Source organism: Gasterosteus aculeatus, chromosome 20 (assembly GCF_964276395.1).
Source record: "Gasterosteus aculeatus chromosome 20, fGasAcu3.hap1.1, whole genome shotgun sequence".
Lineage (NCBI taxonomy): Eukaryota > Metazoa > Chordata > Actinopteri > Perciformes > Gasterosteidae > Gasterosteus > Gasterosteus aculeatus.
The window spans coordinates 15,779,334-15,788,576 of record NC_135707.1 but is presented as its reverse complement, the minus strand read 5'-3'; positions in this window follow the sequence as shown (position 1 = coordinate 15,788,576).

Here is a 9,243-nt window from a genome sequence, read left to right as displayed (position 1 = left end):
GGCGGCGGCCCTGGGGCCCTGATCCCATGTCAGAGGCAGCATGTTGGTACCAGAGTTCACCCCAGAGCATGTCTGCCCGCATAATTAGAGAAGTGAATCCAGCCACTCTGTGCGGCAGAACAAGCGTAGCCCCCCCCCCCCCCCCCGTCCGCCTCCAGCCCCCGCTCTCCAGCCTGCCAGCCTGCCTGCTGTACACGGCTTAACGCGAGCGTGTCATGACTATAACAAAGGTGAACAGAAGATGGTAATTAAAAATGTAAGTGGACAAGGGGTGGCCGGGAATGGGGAGGCAAACCAAATGAGTGTGACTCGCAGGTACTGATGCCTCCGTGCTTCTGACTGATTTGGGTATGATACCTAAAAACATCGGTTTCTCAGACATATACAGTCCATGCAATAAAACCATCCAACATTTGATAAAAAACACTTTCTCATTTCACAGTTTTGTTGCTTAGGAGTGGTTTGATCTGAGGTCAGAACAGACAATAATGCAACCTTTAGACTCTGTATTTGGCCACTTGAGGTCAGTGAAAACAAGCTGTGGACACCAACATATTATCACCGTATTTGCTTAGCTGCCGGCCATCTGGTAGATGTAGGTATTCATTTTTTTCTCTGGTTTGGGTCACCACCAAGTTCTGTGGAAATGATGTGACAGTTCACTGTTCTGGGTGCGGCAGTGTGTGATTTGCTTCAATATATGGCCCCTTCCTGTGGACAAAACAATGGGCTATGATGATTTGAATACAGAGTTGAGTGAATATTGGGTAATATTCCAAAGCAAAAATTGGGGTGGGTAAATTACAATTAGCCAACCAAAATATGTATAAATACATATATAAAATATGTCAGCTCCGCTTCCCTAATCCAATCCCATCGTTGTTGTCAAACTTCAGAACCTGTTCCCCCCCTGCTGCTGTCTGTTTCAGCTGCGACCCTCCTCCACCACCTCCAGTGTGCACTCCAACAGGGAATATGCCTTACCCGACTGTAGCATCCCCAACTCCGGATTATACCACAGGATGGAGTCCAATCTTCAAAGACCCTTCACAATTCATACTTATGCATATTTAATTTATTGTTAAACTCTAATGAAGTCCCTCAGGATTAAACTGTTACATATCATATACAGTTGATGGAGTATATTTTTCTTTGCAAAATGATTCGCCACACAGGAATAAATGTGAAAAACAACAAACAAAACTATTTTAGTTTTTTTAATATTCAACACTTTATCACAGGATTTGACGTGTGGATCAAGAGCTCACATAATAAAATTATGCGCCTGGACGGCTTTGAATACACGAAGCATGCCGTCGGAAAGAAAGAACTCCAATGGCATATTTAGTTTGGCTGTTTCCAACCGGCTTCCTGTTAAGTTTGTGTAGAAATGCAGCGAGACAGAGCAGGGGAAGCTGTAACCTGGAAGTCTCTGCCGGCACACTGGAGTCCATTAAAGTGCTCTCTGAAAGCAGTCCTAAATCATTCAAATGATGTGAACACTTTGTTGTTATTTGCGCCCAACGTTTGGCCACCACTGCACTGTTTTAAAGAATTACCTGAACCATTTACATAGTGGCGGGTCACAGTCGGACTATTGGATTTTATGTGGCCTAAATATAATTTAGGTCTCCAAAGCGTGAAAAAGCTGCCTAGTGTTTTAGGAGTGATAACAACCTCTTGCATTTACATATACATTTACTTTGTCTCTTGTCACAATGTCTTAACCTCTCGGTCCCTGTTCCAGCCGTAAATGAACCTGTCTGAGACGCCTTTCCTTCCCTCCCTGCACACACACACTCTTTCTCATTCTCCTCTTCTTCCTCTTCTTCTCATCCCCCTTCTAAATTGCAACCCTATATTTCTGGACCTCTGATGCAATTATGCCACCTCGATTGCCTTGACGTGGAAGCAGGATGGAAAAGAAAAAAAACAAAAAAACAACTGCACACAAAGCCTGCCTTTTGTGTATCAAGAAAATAAAGGCTTGAAATTGCCTCGGACCTCTTCTCTGTCTCTCGTATTCTCTGCCTCTCATGCACACAAACACGCTCTCATCCCCTGTCTGGGTCACATGCACAAACACATTCGCCCGACAGCTAGGCTTCCCTGCGGCGGGACGGGATAAAAGTCGACAGTTTCTATTATCAATAACAAGATAAAAGACAGAGGTCTTTTATCTCTTAAAATGTAAATTTATACAAGGCTCCATACCTCCATGCTGTAAATATCTAACATCTCTTAAGACCACAGTACTACACTCAATTGATTTTTCTCCCCTCCTCCTGGTTGCAACCATCTGCAAAATCTCTAAGTCTGGCATAATATCAATGATGAAATTAAAAATCCTCAATTTGTCTAAACCATGAGGGAGATCACCCGGTTTAAGCCCTTTACTCTTTAAATTATATGATTGATTTCCTTTAAGGGTATTTGTTTATTTCAATGTTCATATCTGCTCTATCTAAATCATTTCTCAAGTTTATTCCATTGATTTCTCTGGGACACTGGCCGTTCTCCCTTTCTTTCCGTAACCTTGCCTCAACCATATCAGTTTCCTTCGAAGCTCATTTGCATGAAATAAGCTGGGAAAATGCATTGATTTCCGCTTTTACACTTTGGTGCTCAGTCCCTGGTTATTTGTGATGAATGTGCTCAGTATTTCATGGTATTAAGTCTCAAGCATAATCAGCTCATGGTGTTGAGCACATTTGCATTTATTCATATACCTGCAAAACCTGCAACCTATAAAAAAAGGAATGAACGTGTCTTTTACGGAAATTGAAAATCTTTAAATATACCTTTTGGTTTTAAAAAATATATTTCTGAATGTTTCATTGTAAAACACTAAACAACTGTCAGCCCATTCAACTATTTAAAAAAATGTTTTTAGATTATTTAAAAAAAGAGCAATATTTGCATGGGATGTTAAAAAATAAACTGCAGTAACCTTTTTCATTGGAGTGATTTCTTTTCAATAGTTTAGTGAAAATTCCAGTCAATGACAAAGATGAAAATATATCAAATATCGCATCTCATTTATTCAGTAAACCATATGTATACATCATATATATAAATATATATATATATATATATATATATATATATATATATATATATATATATATATATATATATATACTTTGAATATTTGGTATCAGTCTTTCGAATTGTTAAGCGTTTGCATTTGTTCATCCCTTATTGTCACAATCTTGTATTTTTAATAAAATGAAAGAACATGAAGGACAGCAGAACAGAGACTGTACCTATAACGTTGTTTCAAATGCAGGTAATGTATTGACAGCTTGGCTTCCAGGAACTCTGATCTTCTATATCCATGAAACAGCTGGATGGACCTGCATTGATCTGCTTTGTGTCGGGTTCATCCCAGTCACATGGATCGGCACCGACTCAAGAACACTACATACTTCGATTATGCGTTTTGACCCATCAGACTCTGACGGATCAGACCTCCATCTGATTTGGACTCAAACAAAAAGATGCTCCACATGGAAACAAAACACTGACTAAGAAGTTACTTGAAAACTGGAGAAATGCCAAATATCTAACATCTCTTAACACATACGAGTAACAACATAATACGAAGCTCCCCAAAAGCACAATATTGTTTCCCAAAATTTCACAACTACTTACGCATTATGTCATAATCATTGTTATCATCTCACTGTGAAGCGAGGCGTGTACTCTTTTACCGTAACTAGATTACGTCCCTGAGAAGAAGGTCATCTTTCTTATTCCGTGCCATTCTTCCTTGAAACTCTTTCCATGTTCTTCTGTCATTCTGCTGACAACTGGAGACAGGCTAATAAGAACTTCCTTAACCAAAGCGGCTGCTTAACCCTCAACTTCCCTCAACAATCTGTAGCCTCAGCCGATCAAACCCGAGCGCTGTGAAGACAGCTCCACCGCTTTTAAAAAACGAGTCCTCCGCAACACACACTAAACACCACTTCTAGTGAACTCGATACCAACAGCTTGGATTTATGCAACGACGCAGAAAGCCCACACAATATCATGCGAGATCCTCCCATATAACCAGTGACCCGAGAACTTGGCCGATCAAACGCACCCTTTTTATGTCCCTTTGATTTTTTCTTTTAGCCTTGTCGCTGATCTCGTTGCTGCTTTTAGATAATGCTAATAGATCACAGGCCAACGGGACGGAGCAGGATAATGGAGCTTTCATTGCAGCCTGATTAACTTGGCTGTAGGGTTCCACCTCACCCCTTTCGGCATGATGGCCCTAATTAATAACGATTGCTCCCCAAAATGTGCAAATGGAACGATAAACGAAGGACCAACTAATTAACTGCAACCATTTCTACTAATCATTAGTTAACATCCCGTTTTGTCATCATTACACTGATGTGTGTGCAAGGGCAGATAAAACAGGTCAGCCCTTTTTTTCTGCCCTCCCATAAACCCTGACAGCCATATTTTCTTCGGCTATAAAAAGACTAACAAGTAATTAAAGTGAGGGCAGAAGTTTGGAGAGTTATAGCGTTTAAATATTCCACTGTAGGCCAAGTGTAGACATTTTTCTGAGAAAAAAAATAGCTGAAATCATTCCGTCCAGCCGGTTAAAGTTTTGTTTCACATCTGTCGACAGCAGATACGGCGAGAAATAAAGCAGGACAAATCTTCCAAAACTGCTTGGAGAGAGGCTGTCAGCCCTCAGCTCTCCTCCTCTCTAATGCAAAGTGTTCCAAGTCATTTATTTCTGAGACTTTTTGCCAGCGAGGAAATCAGCGTCAGTGCAATGCTGCTGTTTGTCTTCATGGCCATGTGATGCTGAGACGCACTCTTCATACTCGGCCCTTGGAATTTATGTGCCGTTTCCAGGAGCAGAGGAATGGGCAGGGCTCGGTGATGGGCAGGCAGCGTCAGCCCTGCTGCCAATCAAAAAGTTAATAGTCTGTCCATCGAGGAAGGGAAACGAGCCCCTGGGCTTCAGCCCGCACATTTCTCTCTCCAACGGCAACTCAAACGCGGCGGATTTTGACTTTGCCTGCGTGCATACAGAACGCACACGGCGCTTCGTGACGGCCTGCTCTTCACGTCTCCGTCAATTCTAATTATGCCGTTCGCTGCCTTTACGCCACAAATCATTTCCTTGGAGAACTTTTGCATCCACGAGATCATGAGACATTGTTTCAGAGTAATAGTTGGTTACAGAGCGTAATCGCGTGTTCTCTCCCCTTTACTTGCCCTCAGCAATGTGTCTTTTCATCGTTTTTCTGTCCACACCTCTCTGCACGCCTTCATATGTGCATTTCTCAGCTGAAAGCTTAGGGCAGTCTTTGTCAACGCTAAATTGGAAAGTAATCCTGTTATAACCTCACTGAGGTTATATGTGCTAGTGGGTGATTAGAATTACCTCCAAATATTCCAAAGGAGCCATTATTTATTGGTGCATGAAAGACACAAAGGAGAAAGCTGCCCTCTTATTGCTAATAATCAAAAACGCTTTAGAGAACACTATGTATGGTAATGAAAAAACTGTCAATAGTCCTTTCAAATGGCCTGATTTACTAAAACTTTTATGAAGACAGTAAATTTCATGTCTTATTTTCTTGATCCTTCCAAAGAGGGAACATGGGGAAATCAATAGCTCTCCAACCTGGCCCTGAATTTTGTCAACCTCTAATTATTATCAGGCTCGTGGCGATGATCAGCGAGTAATTGCGACTACTCGGCTTCTGATGCCAACGACAGGTCCAATAGAGAATGTCTACATGCAAAGCTCTTATCTGGCTTAGTAAAATCTATACAAGAAGGTCAAAGTCCTGCAGAGATTCAGCTTCACACTGATGCTTTTGGTTTGGGTACAAATGGCCATATTCATATGCACAATATTCCGCATTTGTTTGATTGCATTTTATAATCACAAATTATAGATCACACTGTTTTTATTTCAGTGAATCAGCTGGGCATTGTTATTATATTTATATATTTTTCAAGAATCGGGATTTTCATCCATGATATTTCTGAAGATAAAATGTATATATGTTTTACATGTATAGCAAAAAGTAACTTGGGTTTTGAATTCAAGGAAGATGTAATTGGTATTTAAAGGACACACAGCCCTGTCAACCAGTTCTCTGCTTCTTTTGCTCAAATTGTGTACGTTTGCATTGTGGTTCTCATATTGTTTCCATTGTTAACAGCTTCTGTGATGTGATTTGATGCAGCTCATTTGAATCCAAACAAAAGAGCAGTGTGCAAAAACCTCCAGCCCCATCCAGTACTATTGATAGTTCACCGGCTGCATCATAAAGCTCAATAATCCCCTTTGACTGGAAGTTAAGTGATGGGATTCAGTGCCTCCAATTTGATCATAAACAAAAAGCATTATGATGTTCATGCATTTTCCAAGCATCTCCTGATTGGGAGCATGTAATTAAAACCCCTGAAGGTGATGGGAGTTCACATCGATGTTACACTCTTTATTCCTTGTTTATTTCTTGGTATATCCACGCTCCCTTGTTCTGTGCTAGAATTTCAAAACATGGCCATTTGCTGCAGAGGTTTCTCTCCAGTGTTTTTTGTACAGTAATATCTTGCGTGTATAATTCATCAGTCGTGACAGATACTGTGCTTGTAATCAGCAGGTGTGACAGGCATTACTGCAGATCTATAACTAATCACATTAAACCAGTAAGAATAATCTCAATATGCTTGATGTGCATTCTAGACTCTTTCCAACAGAAACAGTGGTAGAGAATTGAAATTGACTTAAGTGCTTGTTAGTTACCAAGGTCTTTATATTTTTATACGCTTCAGAAAACAGCTCCATATGTTTTACTGCACGACATGCTTTTGATATTTTTGGCAACTGGAAACAAATCTTGTCAATATAACTGTGCAGTATATACATTACAATAATACAACATATACCATGTTAATAGTTTTGTTATTGACATTTATTGAAATTCAACTGTGAGTCAGATTTGACCCTCCTCATTGATCACCACTGGACGCGCCGGGACGTTTAACAGAATAAACACAGACTTTGCCGTGAGCCTCCATAAAAGAAAAAAAGGATGCCACACATGGGTTATGAGAGGCAGCTGGAGAGCTGCCTGTGGGACGTCTTGTGGTCGGATGACACTGACGGGCATGACATTGACACAAGCATCAGACAGAGGGGAGGGGAGTGACAAATAATAGGGGAATTAGAAATTAATGATTCCGCCCGTATGTAAATGGCAATTAAAGGACGAGCGGTGCTCCAGGCTCTCTGGCCAAACCGCCTCCATTTGTTTGGATAGGGATGGACACACACACATACACACACACATGCTTGTGGTGCGTATTGAGGCTGTGACACACATCTATACGGGCATAAAAGAAAATAAATCCACAGCGCCGTGGACCAGATCAGATCAATCGGCCATAATGGCAGGGCTGATCATTATGTGCTGCTTCTGTTTGTTTAAATGAAGAGTGAGTGTGTCTGCCATATCGAGTTGGATTAGGCAGTGGGAAACTGTTGCCTGCAGCCTCAGACACTGGATGAGAGCAGCCACATCGGGCTCTACAGTAAAACACAATGATGGCCTATTTAGAAATCAATGTCAAACTTTCATTAGTCAGGTCAGCAATATACATATATTGTCTAATCGCTGCGCGTCAACAAGGCATGAGAGGAAGCTGCGGGACAGATGTTGCTTTCGCGTGCAGCGGGAGAGATTTAAAGCTATGGATCCTAAAGTCAATCCTCTGTATGGGCCGTTAAGTTTCGACACGTCCATCAAAAATGTGCAGCATCTGGCAATTCGTTTGTTTGTTTTTTTGCTGGTTTTGGTGAAAGAAACCTGAGCTCAGAAAAATCCATCTGATAAGGCTCATTGACAAGCAAGGAGGGGGAAGCCTGTGTCCTGTCCTCTGATGATGAATGTTGAGCTGCAGAGACTGATGGAGAGTCCCCCATAAAGAGTTGGTCAGCGCTGACCTAAACTATCATGGACAAACTCATTTTTTCTTCTGTTGCTTTGGTTGAAAAAGCGCTAATGGGAAAAATGTGGTCGGTCACAGATGTCAGACGTGAGCTACGGGATGAAGACGTCCCCAAAGAGGCGCTGCTGTTAAAATGACAACAGCATTTTTGCACCTTTTGAAAAATTTAAATAAATTACGTGACAGAGAAAATGTAATCAAGATAGCAATAGGTTTCATTTTAAATGTATACTGCTGCAAATAAGTTGTACATAAACTTCATTTGAAGGGAAAATATAAAATAGCATGCTGATTATTTGGGAGATAATGCCGACTTTCAATACCTTTTTGAAAGACGACTCTCTTGAAAGAAGGTGGAATACCGTGACCCACCGCCTAACGGTGTCATTATTTAGCCATGCATAGGAGCTCCTGACCTTTACATGCAGTTTGCACCATTGGCTGTTATGTGCTGAGGTGTTACCATTCCACAGAGTCAATCCCGGGATCAGGGGACGATCTCTATGCCGGGATGATACATTTCTTCCTATCAAAGTCATTTTATAACTTATAACAAAATGTTTAAACATTGGATAAAATGGCGAATAAAAAATGTAATTAATTAACAAGATGAACTGTGTTTTGGAGGAAAAGAATAGGACACATTTCAACCGGGGAGGACATTTTTAATGCGAATCATGTTTTGAACGGCAACTGTTTACCAAACACCCGGTTGCTCTTGGTTCACCCCCCATTACTGAGCTGAAAATCCTCCTGTGATCTTCCCTCATCATATCCGACCACCCAGGGCATTAATATGACAGAGTGTTAATTAATCCATCACGCTGGTTAATAGAAATGATGTATGATAGTCATTTGTTTTCTTTGATCCCTGAGCTATTAGCGCTGTGTAACTGTATGACTAATTAGTATGAGAACACTTCTGAAATAATTGGGTGTAATTAATCTGTCAGTAGGTTTTGGAAAAATGACTGTGCCTTGACAGTTATGAAAAATAGCAGTGTTGACATAATTATGTAATATTCAAGACCGTTTAGTGTAATGAACCCCTTGGATGTGGTGTAAATCCACTTTGTTCTGCTTCATTTTGTTTCTCTCTCTGCTGCTTACACACTTTTTTTTTCAGCCAGCCAAGCTTTTCCTCTTTGTGTGCACACTGTGTGCATTGGATGAGCAGCCGAAATGATGCTATCTGACTCTCTTCTTGTTCTTTTTCTATGGTTTCTATGGCAACCGTGTCAAGTGATTGAGGTCGGGGGTCAA